General features: G+C 40.6%; 1 non-coding gene across 1 annotated transcript; it reads right to left on the bottom strand.

The window, feature by feature from the left end:
- Window positions 1-22,389: 22,389 nt before the first annotated feature.
- Window positions 22,390-22,538, bottom strand: LOC118654850. The gene has a single exon (XR_004967108.1). It is a non-coding gene; the product is annotated as a small nucleolar RNA SNORA57 (small nucleolar RNA).
- Between the last annotated feature and the right edge of the window lie 3,975 nt (window positions 22,539-26,513).

Genomic DNA, 26,513 nt, shown 5'->3' with positions numbered 1-26,513 from the left:
GCCATGAAGGATAGAGCAACAAAGCCTGATATTTTACTAGCATCTTCTAGGGGCTGTGGACAAAAGAAGTATATACTCACACACACAAAATTAGGGTGATTTTTTTATATGATTTTTTTAGAGAGAGGAAGGGAGAGAGGGGTAACATTGATGTGAGAAACATAAATTGGCTGCCTCCCACAAGTGCCCCGACCAGGGCTTTGAACCAACAACCTGGGTACATGCCCTGACTGGGATTCAAACCCACAACTTTTTGGTGTACTGGACAATTCTCGAACCAACTAAGCCATACCAGCCAGGGCTACAATAATTTTTTAATTTTCATTTTTTATTGAATGATTTTAGAAAGAGGAAGACACACACAGAGAGAAAACATCGATAAGTTGGTTGCTCCACTTATTTATATATTCATTGATTGATTCTTGCATGTGCCCTGACTGGGGATCAAACCCACAACATTGGCATAATAGGACAATGCTCTAACCCAGTGGTCAGCAAACTCATTAGTCAACATAGACAAATATCAAAAGTACAACAATTGAAATTTCTTTTGAGAGCCAAATTTTTTAAACTTAACTATATAGGTAGGTACATTGTTATTAACTTAATTAGGGTACTCCTAAAGCTTAGGAAGAGCCACACTCAAGGGGCCAAAGGGCCACATGTGGCTCGTGAACCACAGTTTGCCAACCACAGCTCTAACCAATTGAACTACTTGGGCAGGGCTTAGAGTAATACTTTATCTACAGTTTTTTTAAATCTCACTTTAAGAAATTTAATATTACCATTTTTCAAATAATTGCAGAAAACATGATTTTTAAATGGATATACTATAATGGATTTAATAGTTATATTCAACATGTAGGTTTATTTCTAACTTTTCAGGATAATGTTATTCTACAATTTTAAAAAATAATGTTGTGATTGAGATATCTATCCTATATAATAAAATAGAAACAGGTAAATTGACCATCCCTCCGCTACACTCACCAGCCAATCAGGAGTGAGTATGCAAATTAACCCAACAAAGATGGCGGGTTAATTTGCATACACAGGCATCAGGTGGAGAGCAGAGCGGGAGAGCCGGCAGCTTGGGGGGACATGGCTCCCTCGGTCACTCCCCCAAGCCGCTGGGCGGAGAGCAGAGTGGGAGAACTGGCAGAGAGTGGAGCGGTTTGGGGAACTTGGCTCCCCAAGCTGCCAGATGGAGAGCAGAAAGGGAGAGCTGGCTGCTTGGAGGACCTGGCAGAGTGGGAGGCCGTGGGATGGAGACAGAGCAGGAAGGGAAAACTAAGAGCACAGGGAGCACCAGGAATTCTGGGAATAGTAGTTCTGGTGGCAACCCCAGGATCTGAAGGGGAAGCCTAGAGCGCGGGGAGTACCAGGAATGCTGGGAATTGTAGTTCTGGTGGCAGACGGATCTCCTAGACCAGTGATGGTGAACCTATGACACGCATGTCAGAGGTGACACGCGAACTCATTTATTTGGTTGATTTTTCTTTGTTAAATGGCATCTAAATATATAAAATAAATATCAAAAATATAAGTCTTGGAAGGAAGATGGCGGCGGTATAGGCAGACGCGTCCCAGGTCGTGTCCCTGAGCAAATGGAGTGAGCAGCTGAAACTAGTAACATCCACCCCGAATTGGCGAAATTCCTCAGCTGGCGAGACAGTTTACAGCCGGGAAGAGCAGAACTCCCCTGGAAAGGTAAAAAAACCAGGGATTTGGACAGGAAAGTTTGCCAGACCTCTGAGCCCAGAGAGTCGGAGGGAGACCGCGTGGCAGACAGCCGCGTCCCTTGGGACAGGCACAGCCCCTGACGGGGGAAAGGAGAACCCCGGGATTCCTGGCGCCGCCGGGGGAATTGAGAGCTGGGTCTGTGATCACAGAGGACTGAGCCTAAAGGGGGCAGCCTGAAGAGCTGACCAGACCATGCAGTCCCGGTAAGAGAAGAAGCTTACAGAAACCAAGCCTTCCCCGTTTCCGCGGCCGGCGTTTGTTTGTTTGTTTTCACTGAACCCTGTTCATGGGACATTTCGGATACAGACACTCACCTGTGCTGAAGAGAGGGAGAGTGTGCGGAGGAGTGGAATCTGGGGAGAGACTGAGGAGAGAAGGGGGGCCGGGAGAGGTGGCAGCGAATTGAGTGCTGAGACACCCCTGAGCCCAGGTCTGAGGCAGCCATTCTCTCCGGAGAGTGAGACTCCTCCCCCCAGCCCCCAGGCAAGGAGCACAGCCACACCCAGATTCCACCCTGTAGGAGATCAAGGATTAAAATAACCTGATCAGTCCCTGGGAGTTAACAAGGTCTGGCCTATAGAGGGGTTTTCAATCCCAGCAACAACACAGCACTGGTAACTCTTACGCAGCCAGCTCTGGGCAGTGAACTTCCACTGGACAGAGAGGCCCTGTAGCCTCAGAGGCCAACCCCAGAACACTGCCACCCAGAGGCTGACCCACAAACTGACTCTTTGCTAAACACAAAATAAGGCAGTCTGGGAAACAAATGCGGCTTGCTTTAAAATAAGGACTGTGGTTTACAACACAGAGGAACAGTGTATCGCAGGGAAACTCAACACTCTCCTGAATACCTGGCAGGTCTAAGGCGAGCCACACTTAAGAATAGAAGAACCGAAGGACCTTCACTACTGCAATATTTTTTTTTTCTTTTTTCACCTTTTAACTAAGAAACCAATTTTTTTCTTTTTTTTTCTTTTTCTTTTTTTTTTCTTTTCCTCTTCTTCTTTTTTCCATCACCTGATTTTACCCTTTTAATTACTACCTTCTTATTTTTAACCAGTATTATTACTGCTACCATTTTACCATTTTTTTTTAAAGTGCCATTTTATTTTCTCTTTATTTTATTTTGGGATTAGTGTTCTCCATTCTATTTTCATCGTTATATTATTGGTTGTTTCTAGTTTGCATTCATCTCCAGGGAGCTGTTGCTGGAATTTGTTGGGATTAATGGCTGTTCTATAGGAGTATTCTCCTCATATAAAAAGTCTCTTCCCCTCTTCCACTTCATTCTCTCTTTTCGCTCTTTTTTTTCTTTTCCTTTCTTTTCTCGCTTTTACTTTCCCCCCTCCTTTTTCCCAATTTCATTTTTGCACTCCTTTTTTTGGTCCCTAATTTTCTTTTCTTTTTTCTCTTTTCTCTTTTTCTCTTCCTTCTTCCTTATCCCCTAATTCTCTTAATTCAGGTGGTCACCTTTATTTGGGGTTATTAATATCGTGAATATATTTGTGTATAGTGCCTGGTACGTGGTGCCTTGTTGTGTTGTATTTTGTGCCTTTAAATCAACACAGCAGATCCAAGCAACAGCAACCTCCTGAGCACCACACCCTCTGCTGAGGAACAGCAGCTGTACGTGAAACCTCGCCCCACCAGCCAGAAGAGCCACCACAGCTGTGAACAGCACCCACCAGAGGAGTTGCTGCCAACTGAAGAGCAGCTGCTACCGCAACCGCCCGAAGAGGAACCGCAGACCAAGGAGTCACTGCCACCAAGGGAGCAGCCACTGAACGACTCAACGTCTAGATATGTCAGTGAGATCAAACATGGGTAGACAAAGAAACCCCCAAAGGAAAGAAAAGGAGGACTCTCCAGAAAAGCAGCTAAGTAATACAGAGGCATGCAACATGACAGAAAAAGAATTCAGAATAAGGGTCCTAGAGTGCATAAACCGGATGGAGGAAAAAATCGACAACCTCAGCAAGAAGCAAGAAGAAACAGATGAAAAAATCGATAACATATGGAAGAAGCTAGAAGAAACAGATGAAAAAATCGATAACATATGGAAGAAGCTAGAAGAAACAGATGAAAAAATCGATAACATATGGAAGAAGCTAGAAGAAACAGATGAAAAAATCAACAACTTAAGTAAGACCCAAGAAGATATGAAGAGTGATATAGCTGCAATGAAAAACTCCATTGAAAGTATCAACAGTAGACTAGGAGAAGCGGAGGACCGAATTAGTGATTTAGAAGACAAGGAAGCAAAACACACCCAAAATGTACTGCAATTGGAGAAAAAAATGAAAAGACAGGAGGAGAGCCTAAGGGAGCTTTGGGACAACATGAAACGAAACAACATACGAATAATAGGGGTACCAGAACAACAGAAGGATGAACAAGGATTAGAAAACCTATTAGAAGAAATAATATCAGAAAACTTCCCTGAGGTGGGGAAGAAAAAAGTCACACAAGCCCAGAGAGTCCCAAACAAGGTGAACCCAAAAAGACCCACACCAAGACACATCATAATTACCATGGCAAATGTTCAGGACAAAGAGAGAATCTTACAGGCTGCAAGAGAGAGACGGAAAGTTACATACAAGGGATCTCCCATTAGATTGTCAAATGATTTCTCAACAGAAACACATCAGGCCAGAAAAGAATGGACGGAAATTTACAAAGTGATGCAAAGCAAAGGACTGAATCCAAGAATACTCTATCCAGCAAGGCTATCATTCAAACTTGAAGGGGAAATAAGAAGCTTCACAGACAAAAAAAGGCTAAGGGAGTTTATCACCACCAAGCCAGCAATGCAAGGAATGCTAAAGGGACTGGTATAAAAATAAGAAATAAAAAGCTCAGAAAGAAAACAGCCACACAAAAACAGAAATGCCTACAAACAAGTACCTTTCAATAATAACTTTAAACGTAAACGGACTAAATGCTCCAAACAAAAGACATCGAGTGGCTGAATGGATAAAAAAACATGACCCATACATCTGTTGTCTACAAGAAACCCACCTCATTAGAAGGGACTCACACAGACTGAAAGTGAAAGGATGGAAAAATATCTTTCAGGCAAATGGAAAGGAAAAGAAAGCTGGGGTAGCAATACTTATATCGGACAAAATAGACCTCAAAGTGAAGGCCATAACAAGAGATAAGGAAGGCCACTTCATAATACTAAAGGGATCAATACAACAAGAAGATATAATCCTGGTAAACATATATGCACCCAATGCAGGAGCACCCAAATTCATAAAAAAACTCCTGGAAGATATCAAAGGAGACATCGACAACAATACAATCATAGTTGGGGACTTTAATACACCACTGACAGCACTGGATAAGTCCTCTAGACAAATAATCAGCAAAGATACAGCAATCCTAAATGACTCACTAGATCAGATGGACTTAATAGACATCTTCAGAACACTTCACCCGAAAGCCAGGGAATATACATTCTACTCAAATGCTCATAGGACATATTCAAAAATAGACCATATATTGGGTCACAAGCAAAGTATCCCCAAATTCAAGAAAATTGAAATCATAAAAAGCATCTTCGCAGACCACGATGGCATAATATTAGAAATAAACTACAATAAAAACAACCCAAAATACTCAAACACCTGGAAGCTGAATAGCATGCTATTAAATATTGATTGGGTTACCAATGAAATCAAAGAAGAAATTCGAAACATCCTGGAAACTAATGACAATGAAACACAACAATCCAAAACCTATGGGACACAATGAAAGCAGTCCTGAGAGGGAAGTTTATAGCTCTACAGGCCTATCTCAACAAACAAGAAAAAATGGTAGTAAATCATCTAACTCTACAACTCAAAGAATTAGAAAGAGAGCAACAAGAAAACCCCAGAGTGAGCAGAAGGAAGGAGATAATAAAGATTAGAGCAGAAATAAATGACATAGAGACCAAAAAAACAATACAGAAAATCAATGAAACCAAGAGCTGGTTCTTTGAAAGGATAAACAAGATTGACAAACCTCTAGCCAGACTCACCAAGAAGCAAAGAGAGAGGACCCAAATAAACAAAATCAGAAACGATAGAGGCGAAATAACAACAGACCCCACAGAAATACAAATGATTGTTAAAAAATACTATGGACAGCTCTACTCCAACAAACTAGACAACCTGGAGGAAATGGACAAATTCCTAGAAAAATACAACATTCCAAAACTCAATCAGGAAGAATCTAAAAATCTCAACAGGCCAATAACTATGGAAGAAATTGAAGCAGTCATCAAAAAGCTTCCAGCAAACAAAAGCCCAGGACCAGACGGCTTCACAGGGGAGTTTTACCAAACATTCAAGGAAGAACTAAAACCTATCCTCCTCAGACTACTACAAAAAATTCAAGAGGAAGGAACACTTCCAAGCTCATTCTATGAAGCCAGCATCACCCTAATACCAAAACCAGGTAAAGACAACACAATGAAAGAGAATTACAGGCCAATATCCCTCATGAACATAGATGCCAAAATCCTCAACAAAATCTTAGCAAATCGGATCCAGCAGTACATCAGAAAGATCATACACCATGACCAAGTAGGATTTATCCCAGGGATGCAAGGATGGTACAATATCCGCAAATCAATAAACGTGATACATCACATAAACAAATTGAAAGAAAAAAACCACATGGTCATATCAATCGATGCAGAAAAAGCATTTGACAAAATTCAACACCCATTTTTGATAAAAGCTCTCAGCAAGGTGGGAGTAGAAGGATCATACCTCAACATAATAAAAGCCATATATGACAGGCCCACAGCCAACATCATACTCAATGGACAAAAACTAACACCATTTCCCCTAAGAACAGGAACAAGACAGGGATGCCCCCTCTCACCACTCCTGTTCAACATAGTACTGGAAGTGTTAGCCATTGCAATTCGGCAAGAAGAAGAAATAAAAGGCATCCAAATTGGAAAAGAGGAAGTAAAACTGTCCTTATTTGCAGACGACATGATATTATACATACAAAACCCTAGAGACTCCATCCAAAAGCTACTGGACTTAATACATGAATTTGGCAATGTAGCAGGATACAAAATTAACCCCAAGAAATCCGAGGCATTTCTATACACCAATAGTGAACTTTCAGAAAGAGAGATTATAAAAACAATCCCGTTTACCATCGCACCAAAAAAATTAAGCTACCTAGGAATAAACTTAACTAAAGAGGTAAAAGACCTCTACTCAGAAAACTACAGGACGTTGAAAAAAGAGATAGAGGAAGACATAAACAGATGGAAGAACATACCGTGTTCATGGATTGGTAGAATCAACATCATTAAAATGTCCATACTACCCAAAGCAATCTATAAATTCAACGCACTTCCCATTAAAATACCAATGGCATACTTCAGAGATCTAGAACGAACTCTCCAAAAATTCATCTGGAATAAAAAAAGACCTCGAATAGCTGCAGCAATCCTGAAAAAGACCAAAGTAGGTGGGATCTCAATACCAGATATCAAGATGTATTACAAAGCCACTGTTCTCAAAACTGCCTGGTACTGGCACAAGAATAGGCATATAGATCAATGGAATAGAATAGAGAGCCCAGAAATCGGCCCAAACCAATATGCTCAATTAATATTTGACAAAGGAGGCAAGAACATACAATGGAGCCAAGATAGTCTCTTCAATAAATGGTGCTGGGAAAATTGGACAGATATATCCAAGAAAATGAAACTAGACCACCAACTTACACCATACACAAAAATAAACTCAAAATGGATAAAGGACTTAAATGTACGACAGGAAACTATAAAAATTCTAGAAGAATCCAAAGGCAACAAAATCTCAGACATATGCCGAAGCAATTTCTTCACTGATACAGCTCCTAGGGCACTTGAAACTAAAGAGAAAATGAACAAATGGGACTACATCAAAATAAAAAGCTTCTGCACAGCAAAAGAAACCATGAACAAAACAACGAGAAAACCCACTGTGTGGGAAAACATATTTGCCAATGTCATATCCGATAAGGGCCTAATCTCCAAAATTTATAGGGAACTCATACAACTTAACAAAAGGAAGATTAACAATCCAATCAAAAAATGGGCAAAGGACCTAAATAGACACCTTTCAAAAGAGGACATTCAGAAAGCCAAGAGACATATGAAAACATGCTCAAAGTCACTAATCATCCGAGAGATGCAAATCAAAACAACAATGAGGTACCATCTCACACCTGTCAGACTGGCTATCATCAACAAATCAACAAACGACAAGTGCTGGAGAGGATGTGGAGAAAAAGGAACACTTGTGCACTGCTGGTGGGAATGCAGACTGGTGCAGCCACTATGGAAGACAGTATGGAGTTTCCTTAAAAAACTCAAAATGGAACTCCCATTTGACCCTGTGATCCCACTTCTAGGAATATATCCCAAGAAACCAGAAACACCAATCAGAAAGGATATATGCACCCCTATGTTCATAGCAGCACAATTCACCATAGCTAAGATCTGGAAACAGCCTAAGTGCCCATCAGTAGATGAATGGATTAGAAAACTGTGGTACATCTACACGATGGAATACTATGCTGCTCTAAAAAGGAAGGAACTCTTACCATTTGCAACGTCATGGATGGAACTGGAGAGCATTATGCTAAGTGAAATAAGCCAGTCAATGAAGGAAAAATACCACATGATCTCACTCATTCATGGATAATAGAGACCATTATAAACTTTTGAACAATAATAGATACAGAGGCAGAGCTGCCTCAAACAGATTGTCAAACTGCAGCAGGAAGGCCGGGGAGGGTTGCGGGGCAGGAGGTAGGGGGGTAAGAGATCAACTAAAGGACTTGTATGCATGCATAGAAGCATAACCAGTGGACATAAGACACTGGGGGATAGGGGAGGCTAGGGGACTGTCTAGGGCGGGGGGATAAAATGGACACATATGTAATACCCTTTGTAATACTTTAAGCAATAAAAAAATAAATAAATAAATAAATAAAAAATAAAAATAATAAATAAATAAATAAATAAATAAATAAAAAAAAAAAAAAAAAAAAAAAAACAAAAAAAAACAAAAAAAAAAAAAATATAAGTCTTTGTTTTACTATGGTTGCAAATATCAAAAAATTTCTATATGTGACACGACACCAGAGTTAAGTTAGGGTTTTTCAAAATGCTGACACGCCGAGCTCAAAAGGTTTGCCATCACTGTCCCAAACATTAGAGCAACGTGAGCCTGGAGCAAGTTACTGTTGCAGTGGGGGATGGAGGGAAAGCAAAGGTGAGAGACATAAATAAAATCAGAGTGTCTAAGAAAAATTAAAGGGAAGATATCCTAAAACTTCCAGGAAATCTCCACCAACGAAGCAAAGAAGAAAAATGCCTCTATTATTCTATGAGCAACAAACCAAACTGGGTTGGGGTCTCAGACAATCGGTCATATGGTTGCAAAGACAGACAGAAACTCCCGGATTGGAAAGGGCTCCCCCGAGGGCTCCCAGATTGGAGAGGGTGCAGGTCGGGCTGAGGGACCCATCCCCAGTGCACGAATATTCATGCACTGGGCCCCTAGTATATATATAAAAGCCAAGTGACTAGCCAACCATCCGACCATCTGACCATCCAACCATCCAACTGGTCGCTATGATGTGCACTGACCACCAGGGGGCAGATGCTCAATGCAGGAGCTGCCAAGCAACAGCAACTTTGCAGAGTGCCTTCTTGAACTCCGAGACCCCTAGGGGGATGTCGGACTCCCAGTTTCAACCCAATCCCCAAGGGACTCCACTGGTGCACAAATCTCTGCACCAGGCCTCTAGTTTGTATGTAAGTTCTTGTGAAGCAACAATGTTTAAATTCTTAAACAAAGGTGCTTTTTGCAAAATTAATATATGTGATATTGATTTTTAAAAATCAAATACATTTTTTTCCAAACACATTTGTAGCTACTGCTTAAATATTTATAGCAGCCTTAAAAATATTTTCTTACTATAAGGTAGTTTCTGTGCTATGTTATTTTCTTTCCTGATGGAAGATTTGGGGACTGTTGTTACTGTTTCAGCTAAAAGAATTGTGGATCTACAGTTAGCATTCTGTCAATAAGACTCTGAGGCTGTCTCCTCTTTCTATGTCTTTTTTTTTCTTCTGACACTAAGTATTTGATTCCAGAAGGAGAGACTCTGACCAAGTTAATTACAAATACCCATAATAAACAGAGACTATTGCAACAGGCCAACTCTGATGTTGCCAGCCAGTCTATGGATTGATACCATAAATGTCCATCTGTGGTACAAATCATTGACAACCACTAAGGAGCAGCCTAAGGCAACTTGCTTCAGCAGGGAATTATGGAAACAGACGAGAATAATAGGCATGGCCAATACTGAGATTTATATGTCTAATAGAAGGGAAGAGAAGCTTCCTTTCTCCATCATTGGGTACTCTACAGTACATCCATGTAGAAAGGCCAATACAAGCACTCCACAGGCAGGCTTAGAGAATTTCACTTGCCTTTATCACAAACATCTCAAACTCAATATGTCCAAAATTCTACTCTTGATCCCTTCCCTAAAGTCCCCTGTAATCCCCACTAAGCTTTCCCATATAAATAAATGGCGCAACCATCCACCCAATTTGTAAAGCCCTAAATCTGGGAGTCATCCTTGGTTCTTCCTTCCTATCTAGCCCTGATATCATCCATACATCCATTCTTCAACAGGTCCTGTAAAGTGCTATATTTTAAAAAATTCATACACACACACACACACACACACACACATACACACACATACTGTCTATATATTTTCATTCTTACTCCTACTACTCTAGTCTGAGCTACTGTAATTCCCTTCTAACTGGCCTTCTTGCTTCCATTTGTGGCCCCTACAATCCATTCTTCACAAAGCAGTGATAATAAACTTAGTAAACATTAAGTTGGATGATATTATTCCTTGGCTTAAAACTCTTCAATGGTTTCTCATTGTCTTTAGAAAAATGAAGGGATTGAACTTAAAAATCTACAATGTCTCCTCTAGGTGAAAAATATGTAATCACATCAATATATCCGGGGGGGAAAGTGTCTGATAAAATTCGCTACTCATTAATGATAAAACTATGGCAAGCTTGGAATAGAAGGGAACATCCTTAGGTTGATAAAGAGTGTCTACTAAAACCTTATAGCAGAATCATCCTTGATGTTACCAGTACTTTAGAAGCATTCTCATTAATATGGAAATTGTGCCTTCTATACAACATTGCACTCGAGTGTCTAGCCAATGCAATAAGAGAGAAATAAAAGTGTAAGAATTGGAAAGGAAGAAACAACATTGTTGTCACTTGTGGATTATATTATTGTCTATTTAGAAAATGCAAGATAATACACAAACTATGAGAACACATAAAAGAATTCAGCAAGATTGCTGTTAAAAATAGGTTCTATATAATAAGAATTACTAATAAAAAAAATAAAAGGAAAAAAAGATCATACTCACAACAGGACCGAAGGTGTTAAATAATCAGCTTTCTGTTAAGTAGATTTAACAGAAGATATGTAAAACCTTTCCGGTGAAAATTATAATATGACATTACTAAAGAGAGGATACACCATGATCAGTAATGGCAAAACTTAATATCATAAAGAGATAATTTCTCCCCCAGTTGATTCGTAAATTCAATACAATTCCAATAAAAAATCTCTATAGTTTTTTTGGTCAAATTTGATAAGATGATTTTCCAATTCATGTGGAAGTGTACCAATAACCAACACATTTTGATGAAGAACAATATGAGAGGATTTTCCTTACCAGATATGATGACTCATTAGAAAGATCTTAGCAATGCAGACCCTATGGCACAGGGATAGAAAAGAGGTTCAGTGGAATGCAACAGAGAAGCCAGAACAGACTCATCCACATATAGAAACCTGGAATATGATAGAGATGACTTGACAAATAAGAAGAGAGAGTATGGACTAGTTCTAAATGGTGTTAGAAAGCAGGTTGTTCAAATTGAAAGAGATTGATAATATTAGATCACTACTACACACCATGCACAAAAATGAATCCAATGCTAAATACTTAAATATGAAAACAATGTCAATGGTTTTAAAAGAAAGTTTGATAACAGCAAATAATCATGACGATGAGGAGAAAGGGGAATTTTCATAAATTGCTGTTCAGCACTGTCCCACCACTTTGAAGAACAATTTGCTAGTTTATGGGAAAGGTAAGGGTGGGCTTGCCTATACAAACTCCAGCAAAACTCTTACATAGGTGCACAAGGAAGCATATACAAGAATATTCATTCTGCCCTAGCCTGTTTGGCTCAGTGGACAGAGCGTTGGCCCAAGGACCGAAGAACAGTCCTGGGTTTGATTCAGGTCAAGGACATGTACTGTTGAGGGCTCAATCCCTGGACCTGGTTAGGACTCGTGTAGGAGGCAACCAATCGATGTGTCTCTCTCACATCAGTGTTTCTCTCTGTGTGTCTCTCCCCTCCCTTCCACTCTCTCTAAAAATCAATGGAAAAATATCCTCGGGTGAGGATTAACAACAACAAAAATAATATTGATTCCAATATCATTTGTGATGGTGAAAAATAGGAAATAACCTATAAGTGAATAAGAGAATGGGGAAATAAACTGTAGTATATTCATATAATGGAATACTATATAGCAATTCAAAGGAATGAACCAGAATGTATTAATATGGATAAGACTCAAAATCATTACATTGAATTATAAACACAAGCTGTAGGATGATATGTACAATATACCATTTATGTAAAAATTTAAAATACACAAAACAATACTATACAGTATATTGTTTATGGATATTTGGATTTGTAGAAAAAGTATAAAACCTTGCATGGGAAGTTATACACAGAATTTAGATAGTGTATTACCTCTATGGGAGTGGGGAATAGGATTGAGGGAGGTAGAGATTTCAAATGTATTAAAGTTTTATTTATTGAAAATCTTTTTAAACATAATTTTATTCACCCTTTCCCTATTTTTAAAAAATATTTCTGAAAGGAAGGGAGAGGGAGAGATAGAAATATCAATGATGAGAGAGAATCATTGATCAGCTGCCTCCTGCACGCCCCCACTGGGGATGGAGCCTGCATGTGCCCTTGACTGGAACTGAACCCGGGACCCTTCAATCCTCAGTCCGGCTCTCTGTCCACTGAGCCAAACCAGCTAGGGCCCCTGAAAATCTTTTGAACTACACAGGAGATAGATGTTAATAAACGCATAGTCCAGGGGTCCCCAAAGGCGTGGACGGAGTCGGCGAAGAAGGAAGGACACGGAGACAGTGTTCAGTTGATCAGCAGCCTAGCCAGGATCTCTAGCCAGGATCTCCAGCCAAGTTCTGGTCTGGATCTCCAGCGAAGTTCTGCTTAGGATCTCCAGCCAGGTTCTGTGTCCATGTTCTCTTGCTAGGTTCTCCAGGTTCTCCAGCCAGGTTCTGTAGCCATGTTCCCTTGCTAGGTTCTTCAGCCAGGTTCTGTCCAGGTTCTCCAGCCAGGTTCAGTCACCAGGTTCTAGTCAGGTTCTCTTGCCAATTTCTGTAGTCAGGTTCAGTCCAGGATCTTTTGCCATGTTCTCTCCAGCGAAGTTCTTCTGTCTGTGTAGGTTCTGTCTTCTTACATCTGTATTTATACCAGTTGATTCCAATCCTATCAATCTCTATTTCAAAGGTTAGGGCGTTTCTTATCTCCATTCCAGGGAGTAAAGATTATGTAGCTTAAGCATGATTGTTCGTAGTTAAAGTGATTAATTACCCACCTGGCACTTAGTTAAGAGGTTTTATTCCCTCCCTAACTTCAGGGGAAAATCCCTACCTGGGGAAACAACCTTTCTCAGAGACCTTGGTTAAAACACATAGTGCCAAGAAGGTGAGCAAACATATTAAGAACAGTATGCCATATATGCCAGGTCCCTTGAAAACAGCAAGCATGGACCGGCTCCCGGCAGTAGCAATCATTTTGCAATATGTGTATGTGAAGTCATTGTGCGGTATACCTTAAACTAAACTTATAATTGATTTATGTCAAGTATATCTCAATAAAAGTAGGACATTAAAAAACAACAACTCTGAAGCCTATATGACAACATATTAAGATTTGTCATGTCGCCGAAACCGGTTTGGCTCAGTGGATAGAGCGTCGGCCTGCGGACTGAAAGGTCCCGGGTTCGATTCCGGTCAAGGGCATGTACCTGGGTTGTGGGCATATCCCCAGTAGGAGATGTGCAGGAGGCAGCTGATCGATGTTTCTCTCTCATCGATGTTTCTTTTCTTTTTTTTTTTTTAAATATATTTTATTGATTTTTTACAGAGAGGAAGGGAGAGAGATAGTTAGAAACATCGATGAGAGAGAATCATCGATCAGCTGCCTCCTGCACATCTCCTACTGGGGATATGCCCGCAACCCAGGTACATGCCCTTGACCGGAATCGAACCTGGGACCTTTCAGTCCGCAAGCCGACGCTCTATCCACTGAGCCAAACCGGCTTCGGCTCATCGATGTTTCTAACTATCTCTCTCCCTTCCTCTCTGTAAAAAATCAATAAAATATATTTTAAAAAAAAAGATTTGTCATGTCTGAGTAGTTAAGCAGGTATTTATTCTCTGCTGCCTCCTATGTGTTTGAAATATTTCATAAATTCAAAACATTAAAAAAAAGAATCAATAAGACTAGGTGAGGCTCCGCATCCTGCAGTTGCCCCCGAGTGTCCCTGCCACCGCCCTCAGCATGGAGCTGCGGGAAGCAGAGCCCACCAGTTAATCAGAGCCAGCGGGCCGCAGCAGGCCGGTGGGCGTCCTGGAGGCAGCAGCGCTGGGAATACCTGTAAGGCCGCACGTGGCCCCAGCAGCTGCTTTGGCAGACAGTGGCTCAGTGCAGGGAGCAGTGTTGGTGGCCACGGGCCAGGCAGTGACAGCCAGGGCCCCGTGTCTACTTTCAGAGTCCCCCTGGGGCTGCAGGCAAGGGCCCAGTGAGGTGTTAGCGGTGGTTCTTAACCTTGGCTGCACATTAGAATCAACTGGGAATCTTTTTAAAATCCTGATTTCTGGGCCTCATCCTCCAGAAATTCTGTTTGTTACTAATGTTGTGGCCCCACCCCATAACAAAGAAACAGAATTTCCGAAGGATGAGGCCCAGAAATCAGGATTTTAAAAAGATTCCCAGGTGATTCTAATGTGCAGCCAAGGTTAAGAACCACTGTGTTGAGGGAAAGTCGGGTCAAGGAAGTAAAGAAACGTCTTGAACCTGGAGGAGTGGATCCTGAAGCAGCTCACTATGACTGCCTGGAAACTGAGATCCCTGAGCTGGAGAGTTGATGAAACAGGGCTGCCAAAGTCAAGGTTGAGTTACAAGATCAGAGGCATGCAGAAGCTGAGCACACCCCAGAAGTAAGGGTCCTCAACCCAGGTGAATGGTGGTTCCCACAGGATAATCGCTACCCCCTGACCTCATAGCAACAGCACTCCCAGGAGACCCAGCAGCCTGGCCTCGTGCCATGAACAGGGCTCCCTGTGTCCCTGGTTTAGGGGCCTCTTCCCTACCCACTGTTTTCCATTTGTGGTGTTTTTTATTGTGATTAAACTGGTGGGACTTGAAAAAAAAAAGGACTAGGTGATTGATAGAGTGGGTGTGAAGTCAGTCAAGAAAGGAGTCAAAGATGACTCAGTTGTCTGGTGATGATGTTATTGACAGGAAAAGAGAAGCTAGGGAAGCTGGCTTTGTAGAAGATAAGGAGCTTTATTTCTGACACGTTCATCTTAGGGAAACCGCAGAACATCCAGCTTGAAATGTGCATTAGGATGTGTGAAGCCAGAAGTTGGGAGAGGAAACTAGCCTGCCAAGAGGGAGTGGCAAAGCAAGAAATTGGCTCTAAGTCCCTGTCCTTCATCACGTCACAGGGACCAAGCCTTAAAGAGTGTTCATTGGAGAAGAGATTGCAGAGGGAGGGGATGAGGAATAATGTGTAGTCAGGTCAGGAGGACTGAGGAAACGTTATTGAATATGGTGATGACTTTCAGGTGAGAAGATGAGAGTCCAGGTAGCAGACACCTAAGGAACAAGTGAGCATTAAAGGAAGGGGAAGCAGTAGTAGCCCATTCATTTTAGAAGATGGATCATGAAAAGGAGGGGAAGACACTATTGTTTAAAGATAAATATATATATAGCAAAAGTAGAAAAACTTACATGGGAAGTACATCACAGACTTTATGTATGTATATACATGTAAGTATGTGTATACATACATATGTATATATGAATATATGTATATACATGTCTTAGTCCATTCAGGCTGCTATAATGAAATACGACAAATCGGATCACTAATAAAGAATATAAATTTATTTCTTACAGTTCTAGGTGCTAGAAGTCTAAGATTAATGTGCCAGCATGGTTGGGTGAGAGACCACTTCCAGGTCACAGACTTCTCTTTGCATCCTCACATGGTAGAGGGGGAGCTCTGTGCAGTCTCTTTTATAAAAGAGCACTATACCCATTCATGCGAGTTCTGCCCCCATTACCTAATCACCTCTTTTTTTTTTAATATATTTTATTGATTTTTCACAGAGAGGAAGGGAGAGAGATAGAGAGTTAGAAACATCGATGAGAGAGAAACATCGATCAACTGCCTCCTGCACATCTCCTACTGGGGATGTGCCCGCAACCCAGGTACATGTCCTTGACCGGAATCGAACCTGGGACCTTTCAGTCCGCAGGCTGACGCTCTATCCACTGAGCCAAACTGGTTTTGGCCCTAATCACCTCTTAAAACCCACTTTCTGATATCATCACATTGGGGGGTAAATTTCAAAATATGAATTTTAGGGGAATGCAACTATTCAGACCATAGCAATAGGTATATATAATGGGATATATTTTAGTCATTCACAATACTAATTAACAGACTATTCAAAAATTGTCACTGTGAACAAAAATGTAAACATGCACAAACATAATATGTATAATTCTATATATGTATATATTATATCTGTCCAAAATTTTTAGCTTGTGCAAAGAGGATATGAAGAAAGACTTTTTTAGAATGGACTACCAGTCACCAGAGCAGTAAAAGAGAATTTCAGAAGGAGTACTGTGAGGATAGGAAGTCAAAAATACATTGACATTTTTAGCCATTTCAAGAGAAAAATGAAACCAAAATTAATAATCATAAAGGATTAGATACCAAAAAAATTCCGCTACGAGGGAAAAATTGCTCTCTGGCTACTAGAGGCAAAGCAATACAATGGCCAAGCAGGAGTTGATGTGGATAGATTTGGGCTCTCTTGTATTCACAAATCAGGAGAAAAGAAGAGCAAGTAACCACCTGAATTCACTGAACAGGAAGAAGTCCGGAAAATTAAGTAAAGGACCAAGGAGATGGAATAATTTCCACAGGATAATAGACCAAGCATGTCAAACTCCCGGCCTGTGGGCCACATGGGGCCTACAATGAATATTTTTGTGGCCCAGCCAATATAACGGTATGTAAGAAACGTTTTAATAAAAATTTCTGGTAACTTAATTTTTACAATATCCTGTTGTACATAATTATTAAAAATGAATAACAACGTTTGCTAATGACTAATTACTATAATCGTGTTGCATTTATTTCCCATATGTGCCTTACGTGCAGGTGCACCGTTTCTCTCCACTAATACTAGCAGCGAATATTTTAGCAGCCAATTGCCATGTCATTAGTCTTGGACTGACTTGTTTGGTGTGTGCAACAGGAAATATTTCACTTTCAGATAACAAGGAAAATAGGTTTATTTGCATTACACTCATTAATTTGTGCAGTTATTCAGTGCCTGGTAAGTTAAAGTTCAAGAAAACATTAATTTTTATTAAAATGTTCTATTATTTTATGTTAACAATGACTCATTTATTTTAGCCCTTTGTCTTCAGCATGTCTCTATCGAAATAAACCTACGTTTCTATGAAAATCGGAGCTTTTGGTTTTTTGTGGCCCACATAAACTTAAACCTTGTTTATTTGGCCCGTGTTAGCCTTTGAGTTTGACATGCTTGTAATAGACTAAGTGGCATCTACCATGTGTGTTTGAGCAAGGGACACTCTGAAAATTATCACATGTGGCTGGAACTCTACTAGGAACTCAAGGTATAATGCTTATTTGAATTAAAGTAGGCAACCAAAGAACAAAAACGTTTTACTGGCAAATTGCTTGCTCTAAGAAATTAGTACAATTTGATTCACATGCTTTAGAAACTTTACAAGCTACCAAAATACCTATGACAACACATATAGAAGATTAAATTATTTTTTATTTTATTAAGAATAAAATATATTGCCCTGGCCAGGTAGTTCAGTTGGTTAGAATGTTGTCCTGATATGCAAAGGTTGTGGGTTTGATCCCCCGTCAGGGCACATACAAGAAGCAGCCAATTAATGCATAAAGAATAATCGATGTTTCTCTCTCTTTTTCTCACTCTCTCTCAAATCAATAAAAAAGAATAAAATATATTAAGCTTAGATATATTGTATTTTCAAGTTTGATTATAAAATATGACATGAAGAGCAGTGTTTAAAAATGAGAAAAGTGCTTTGTGTCTTTTTATTGCATACTTTCTTCATATTATGAACAATGGTGCTGAATGGGAATTTTATATAATTCAATCACACAACTAATATTTATTGAGTGCCTACTATGTGCCAAGCACTGTTCTGGGTGCTGTGGATATAGTGATGAATAAAACAGACAAAAAAAACCCCTCAGCCTACACAGAACTTATATTCTACTAGGGAGACACAAACACTAAACAAAATTGATAGGTAATAAGTGCTTTGAGTAGAAAATAAAACAGGGAAGAGAAAATGAATAGGGAGTCTGGGGTGAGCATGAGTTGCAGTTTTATTTTTATTTTTAATATAGTATATTTTTATTGATTTCAGAGAGGAGGGGAGAGGGAGAGAGAGATAGAATTGTCAATGATGAGAGAGGATCATTGATTGGCTGACTCCTGCACACCCCACTGGGGATCTAGCCCACAACCCAGGTATGTGCCCTGGCCGGGAATATGAACCGAGACCTCCTGGTTTCTAGGTGGACACTCAACCACTGAGCCATGCCGGCCAGGCAGCATGGGTTGCAGTTTTAAATAGGGAGTTCAGGGTAGGCCCCACTGAGAAGGTAACATTGAAGCAAAGGCTGGAAGGAGGGCAGAGAGGGAGCCACATGGATGTCTGTGGTAACACCATTCTAGAAAGAGGGGACAAGTGTAAATGCCTAAAGACTGTGCTTTCCTGGCATATTTGAAAAACAGCAAGGAAGCCATTGGACCTGGTGAAGTGAACCAGGAGGAGAATAGAGAGGAGGGCTGAGAGGGCACTAGAAAGTTGGAACTTTTGTAAGGACCTTGGCTTTTGCTAACTGAAATGAGGAGCCAGTGGAGGGTTCCAGGCAGACTGTTGTGAACTGATTTTCATTTTAACAGGATCACTTTGGTTACTGTGTTGTGAACAAACTGAAAGGAGCAAAGGCTGCATGCAAGAAGTCCCCTGGGAGGCTGATTCACTACCTAGTTAGGAGATGACTGTGCTTTGGACCAGAGTATTGACATTGAAGGTGGCGAGAAATGGTCTTATATTTGGAAAGTTGAGCCACCAGGATTTGTTGATGAACTGGTTATGGGGTGAGAGAAAGAAGGAGCCTAGGATGGCTCCAAGGTTTTGGGACTGAACAACTGGAAAAAATAGAGCTGCCATTAACTGAATGTGTAAACCTTTGAAATTATTTTTGGGAAAGATGACAAACTTTGTTTTGGACATAATAGGTTTGAGATACTAAACCCCGGTAGGGCAGTTGAATAGATGCTTAGATGTACAAGTCTGCAGTTCAGGAGAGAGATCTGAGCTGGATAAATAAATTTGGAAGTTGTCAGCATATAGATTTGTGCTGTCTAGTACAGTAGCCACTGGCCACATAATTATTTTATATTGGTCACATGATGAAATTATAATATTTTGGATATATTGGCTTAAAGAAAATATATTAAAATTGATTTGACCTGTTTCGTTTGACTTTTAGTATGGCTACTGAAAGATTTAAAATAATATATGTGGCTCACATTATATTTCTATTGAATAGTGTTGATACAGATAGCATATAAAGCCAGGAGCACTGCATAAGGTCATCAAGGGAGTGAAAGTAGTAGCTATCAAAGAGGTCCAAAGATTGAGCCATCAGGCATGCCAACAGTGACTAAATAGACAAGTGTGTGTGTGTGTGTGTGTGAGTGTGTGTGTACACAATTTTATTGAGCTAGAATTTTAAATAATAAAGCACAAGCACACTCATATATATATATATATACAGTAGGTCCTCGGGTTTTGTCAGAGATCCATTCCTACGGTGCAACATAACGCAATTTTCGCCGAAAGTTGGAACCCACCTACATAAGCACCTACATCACTCACATGGAGCACATACACAGCAGTAATGAAGTGAAGCAGTAAAAAAATTTTTAAAAAATATAATTCCTGACCTTTACTTGTGGTAAATAAAAAACAAAAAACAAAATGCACATATGTACATACGTCAAAATGACAGAACTTTTTTTTTATATATAAATAAATGGGAGATGGCGATGTAACCATGAAACGACATATGTTGAGTTCAATGTAACCTGAGGACTGTCTGTGTGTGTGTATGTATGTATATATATACTAGAGGCCCGGTGCACGAAATTTGTGCATTGGTGGGGAGGTCTCTCATACCTGTGCCCTCTCGCAGTCCGGGAACCCTTGGACATCCTTAGCACTGCCACAGAGGCTGGAGAGGCTCCTGCCACCACTGCTGTGCTCGCCAGCCGTGAGCCTGGCTTCTGGAGCACTGACCACCAGGGGACAGCTCCTGCATTGAGTGTCTGCCCCCTGGTGGTCAGTGCATGTCATAGTGACCAGTCATTCTGCTATTCAGTCAATTTGCATATTAGCCTTTTATTATACAGGATGTGTGTGTCCCCAAAAATTTATACACATTTTAACAGCTGATAGCTCAATTGATGTTTCTTTCTTTTCAGATCTAACCCATTGGAATTAATAATTATTCAACATGTATATACATTTTTGGGGGAACATCCTGTATATATATGAATACATATGCATATCCATGTAATCACTACCCCACTATATTTTGTTTTAATTGCAACTTAATATGAAGAAGCCACTGGACAATATATTATTGGAGCAAAGGGAGGAACACAAATACCCTGTTTTATAATATTTAGGTTCTCTTTAATTCAGCTGTTTCAGAAATCACTATTTCATTCCAGATTACTTAGCTCCTGAGTTTTTAGAAATCAAAAGCTCTAATTATTTGCATTCACTTGCAACTATTCTAATTCTATCTTTGTTAGATTCAGACTTATTTGAGCACTGTAAGACTCTGGTTTTTTACTTATTTGTTTGTTTATTTATAATTTTTCTTTCAACCAAAATATCCCCAGGAAGTGAGGAGAATGAGTTTATATAGCACATGGCCATTTGCTGACAGCTGAACAGACTGTCCCTACACATCTCCAGGTGGCTGCCATGAGAGTAATCTAGGATGTGATCGGCGTTCTCTAGAATTGTTCAGTGTGGCAGTCCTGGTGGTGGTGCATATGCTTAATGCATAGTTCTGAGTGTCACAGAAACTGCAATCACTGGGGGGACAATATATTTCAGTGATGTCTAATTGATAAATATTGCCTATTCATTCATTCCTTATCATGTTTTCATTCTCCTGATAATCTTTTATGGACTTTCAGTAATTATTGGACATGGCACACCATTTTAAAAAGCAGACTATCACAGCCCTGGCCAGTGTGACTAAGTTGATTGGGGCATAGTCCTGTGCACTGATGAGTCTCAGTTCAGATACTCAGGTTGTTGGTTTGATCCACGATCCGGGTGGTGCATTCTTGAGTTGAGGTGGTTTGTATTTCGGGGTTAGCGGGATTTCTGCTTAGGGCTTTCTTTGCTTTATTGTAGTTTTCGATCGCCTTCCTTCTTCTCGTTGAAGGGAATTCTTAGGACTGCCTTCCTTCTGGTGTCTTTTTCTTTCTTTCTGTCTGTTTTTTCTTCGTTCTTCTTCTTCCTCCTTCCTTCCTTCCTTCCTTCCTCTTCCTTTCCTTCCTTCCTTCTTTTCTTTCTTTCTTCTCTCCTCTCTCTCTCTCTCTCTCTCTCTCTCTCTCTCTCTCTCCCTCCCTCCCTCCCTCCCTCCCTCCATCCCTCCCGCCCTCCCTCTCCCTTCCTCTCTCTCAAATCAGTTTCAAAAAAGGAAGATTTTGAAGGGAAGTAAAAATAACAACAACTATATGAATGTGTCCCGGTAGACATTATCATTCCCAACACTTTCTGGTTTCCTTGCAGTCTTTTTTTTTTTTGGGGGGGGGGGCATTAAACCAGCATACACAAGCAGTGTATTAGGGCATGATTAACTTCAGACTGTTAAAGTAAGGACAGTTCTGAAAACAGATAATAGGTATTATATTGCTACTGTTTTACAAGCACAATTTCTCTATTTTTCACTATGGAAATTGTATATACTGTACATCCCAAACAAAAGCAGAAAGGATCCTCATGTACCCATCCCCCAGCTTCAACAGTTATAGGCTTTTTTTTTTTTTCCGTGTCCCGGGGCTTGAGGATAGAACCTACGGACTGGCAACCGTCGGCACCGAAGACATGACGCCGAGGGGGCCGGAGCCCTCTCCCTCTGCCTCCGTACATTACCGGGACCGGGACCGCACGCCCGAACCCCGCCAAGAAAAGGAGGGCCGTTATAGGCTTTTTAAAAACTTGTTTCATCTACCACCCCCATCCCTATGGTGGTGTTGTTTTTTTTCCTGTAGTTTTTCTTTTTTTCTATTGAGCTAAAATTCTATAACATACAGTTAATCCTTTTGTGTGTGTGTGTTATTCCTCACCCGAGGATATTTTCCCATTGATTTTTTTTTTTTTTTTTTTTTGGAGAGAATGGAAAGGAGGGGGAGAGACAGAGAGAAACATCAATGTGAAAGAGACACATCGATTGGTTGTCTCCCGCCTGAGCCCCAACCAGGGCGGGGGATAGAGCCTACAATCCAGTTATGTGCCCTTGACCGGAATCAAACCCAGGACCCTTCAGTCCATGGGCTGATGCTCTAACCACTGAGACAAACAGGCTAGGGCTATAGTTAATTATTTTTAAATTTTAAAAATTAATTGTGCTAAAAACACATAATATACAATTTGCCCTTTTAACCATTTTTTTTTCATGGTTTCATTTTTTAATGTTTTCACTGATTTTTAGAGAAAGAAGAAGGGTGAGGGAGAGGGAGAGAGAAACACCAATGAGAGAAACACTGATGGTCTGCCTTCCGAAGGCACCCTACCAGGGATGGAGCCCACAACCCAGGCATGTGTCCTGACTGGGAATCGAACCAGTGACCTCTTGGTTCATGGGTTAATGCTCAATCACTGAGCCACACTAGCCAGGTATCTCTTAACCATTTTTTAAAAATATATTTTTATTGATTTCAGAAAGGAAGGAAGAGGGAGAGAGAGGTAGAAACATCCATGATGAGAGAGAATCATGGATCGGCTGCCTCTTGCAAGTCCACCACTGGGGATTGTGCCCACAACCTGGGCATGTGCCCTGACCGGAATTGAACCTGGGACCTTTCAATTCGCAGGCTGATGCTCTATCCAATGAGCCAAACCGGCTAGGGCCTCTTAACCATTTTTAAGTGTACTGTTCAGTAGAGTTCACGATATTTACATTGTCAGGTAACAGATTTCTAGAACATTTTCATCTAGCAAAATTGAAATTCTATACTCATAGAACAACTACCCATTTCCTCCTACCCCTCCTCCCCCTGGCAAAAATTTATGTTTTTTGTTCCCATAATTTTGACAACTCTAGATATCTCATATATGTGGAATCATATTGTAGTTGTCCTTGTCATTGGCTTATTTCACTCAGCATGATGTCCTCAAGGTTCATAGATGTTGTAGCAGTGTTAGGATTTCCTTCCATTGAAAGGTTGAATAATATGCCCTGGCTGGTGTGGCTCAGTTGATTGGGCACTGTTCTGTGGGCGCAATCCCCTGTAGGGGGCATGCAGGAGGCAGCTGATCGATGTTGCACTGTCACATTGATGTTTCTTTCTTCCTCCCACTCCCTCTCTCTCTAAAAATAAAATCAATAAAAATATTTTTAAAATAAAAGTTTGAATAGTATTATACAGTTAATAATTTTAAATGTACAATTTAGTGCTTTCAAAATGCTGTGCAACCATTACCTCTCTCTAGTTTCAAACATGTTTTTAAAATATATGTTATTGATTTTTAGAAAGAAGAAAAAAGAGGGGTAGAGAGATGAAAACATCCATGAAAGAGAAACATTGATCAGCTGTCTCTTGCATGCCCCCTACTGGGAATTGAGCCCGCAACCTGGGCATGTGCCCTGACCAGGAATCAAACCATGACCTCCCGGTTCATGGGCTGACACTCAACCACTCAGCAATACCAGCTGGGCTCAAACATTTTTCATCATCCCAGAAGAACAGCCTATACCCATTAACTAATTACTCTATTTTCCCTTCTGCCAACTCCTGGCAACCAGTAACCTGCTTTCTGTCTCTATGGATTTGCCTTTTCTGGGTACTTCATATAAATGAATCATACAAAATGTGACCTTTTGTGTTTGGCTTCTTTCACTTAATATAATGTTTTCAAGAATCATCCAAGCTGTAACATGTATCAGCAATTCACTCCTTTTTATGGCTGAAAATATTTCATCATATGGCTATACTACAATTTATTTATCTATTCATCTACTGATGGACACTTGGGTTGTTTTCACCTTTTGGCTATCCTACTATATAAAAAGCCAGGGCCATCACGACCAAAACAACCAGACGGATGACCAAACAGCAGTCTGTGTGGGGTGACCAGGCCGGCAGGGGGGTTAGTGAGGGATGACCAAATGACTGAAGAGCAGGCTCCATGGGGCGACCAGGCTGGCAGGCGGGGCAGTAAGGGGTTACCAGGCTGGTGGGGGTAGGGGGTAGTTAGAGGTGATCAGGTCAGCAGACAGAGGTGGTTAGGGGTGATCAAGCTGGCAGGGGGGCAGTTAGGGGCGATCAGGCAGGCAGGCAGGTGAGCAGTTAGGAACCAGTGGTCCCGGATTGTGAGAGAGATGTCTGACTGCCGGTTTAGGCTGGATCCCAGAGGGGTCCTGGATTGGAGAGGGTGCAGGCTGGGCTGAGGGGACTACACCTCCCCGCCCCCCACACACGAATTTCATGCACCGGGCTTCTAGTTAGGAATAATGCTGCTATAAACATTCATGTACAAGTGTCTATATGGACACATACTTTTACTTCTCTTAGACATATACCTAGGATTAGAATTACTTGATCATATGATAATTCTATGTTTAACTTTTAAAAAATATATTTTATTGATTTTTACAGAGAGAAAGGGAGAGGGATAGAGAGTTAGAAACATCAATGAGAGAGAAACATCGATCAGCTGCCTCCTGCACAACCCCTACAGGGGATTAAGCCTGCAACCAAGGTACATGCCCTTGACCGGAATCAAACCTGGGACCCTTCAGTCCACAGGCCAATGCTCTATCCACTGAGCCAAACCAGTTAGGGGTAACTTTTTAAAAAATGTATTTTTATTGGTTTTAGAGAGCGAGGGAGAGGAAGAAATAGAAACATTGATGTGAGAGAAAAACATCAATCCATTGCCTCCTGCATGCACCCCGACTGGGGATTGAGGCATAACCCAGCATGTACCCTGACCAGGATTGAAACCAGTGACATATCAGTGCACCAACGACGCTCAACCAACTGAGCCACACCAGCCAGGGCTATTTTTAATTTTTTGAGAAATCACCAAAATGTTTTTTCCACATCATTTTTCATTCCCATCAGCAGTGTATGAAGATTCCAAATTCTGCACATTCCCTTCTTCCTTTCTCTCTCTCTCTCTCTCTCTCTCTCTCTCTCTCTCTCTCTCTCTCTCTCTCTCTCTCTCTCTCTCTCTTTTCTCTCTCTCTCCTTCTCTGCTTTTGATTATAGCCATCCTAGTGGGTGGGAAGTAGTATCTCATTGTGGTTTTGATTTGCATTTCTTTAAAGACCAATAATGCTGAGCATCTTTTCATGTTCTAGTTGGCCATTTGTATGTCTTTGCAGAAATGTCTATTCAAGTCCTTTGCCCATTTTTAAGTTGGATTGTTACAAGACTTCTTTATATATTCTGGATACTAAATTTTTATTGGATATATAATTTGCAAATATTTCCCCATTCTGTGAGTTATCTCTTGATAATGCACTTTGATGCATAAAAGTTTTTAGAATTTTGATGAAGTCTTATTTATCTATTTTTTCTTTGGAGGATCCTGGTGTCAAATCTAAGAATCCACTGTCAAAACTTCTCAATTGCCAAACTGAAGTTTTTACAAATGAAATGACCTGATGTTTCCCTAGCTGGTTTGGCTCAGTGGATAGAGCGTCGGCCTGCAGACTGAAGGGTCCAAGGTTTGATTCTGGTCAAGGGCACATGCCCGGGTTGCAGGCTTGATCCCCATTAGGGGACATGCAGGAGGCAGCCATTCAATGATTCTCTCTCATTATTGATGTTTCTATCTCTCTCTCCCTCTCCCTTCTTTTCTAAAATCAATAAAAATATATATAAACAAACAAACAAAAACCTTCAATTTGCATCTCAAACCTATAAAGACCTTTTTAACATAA

The sequence above is a fragment of the Myotis myotis genome, unplaced genomic scaffold (genome assembly GCF_014108235.1).
Source record: "Myotis myotis isolate mMyoMyo1 unplaced genomic scaffold, mMyoMyo1.p scaffold_m19_p_4, whole genome shotgun sequence".
Classification (NCBI taxonomy): domain Eukaryota; kingdom Metazoa; phylum Chordata; class Mammalia; order Chiroptera; family Vespertilionidae; genus Myotis; species Myotis myotis.
The sequence above is the reverse complement of the archived record's forward strand: the minus strand, read 5'-3'. Positions and strand labels throughout refer to the sequence as shown.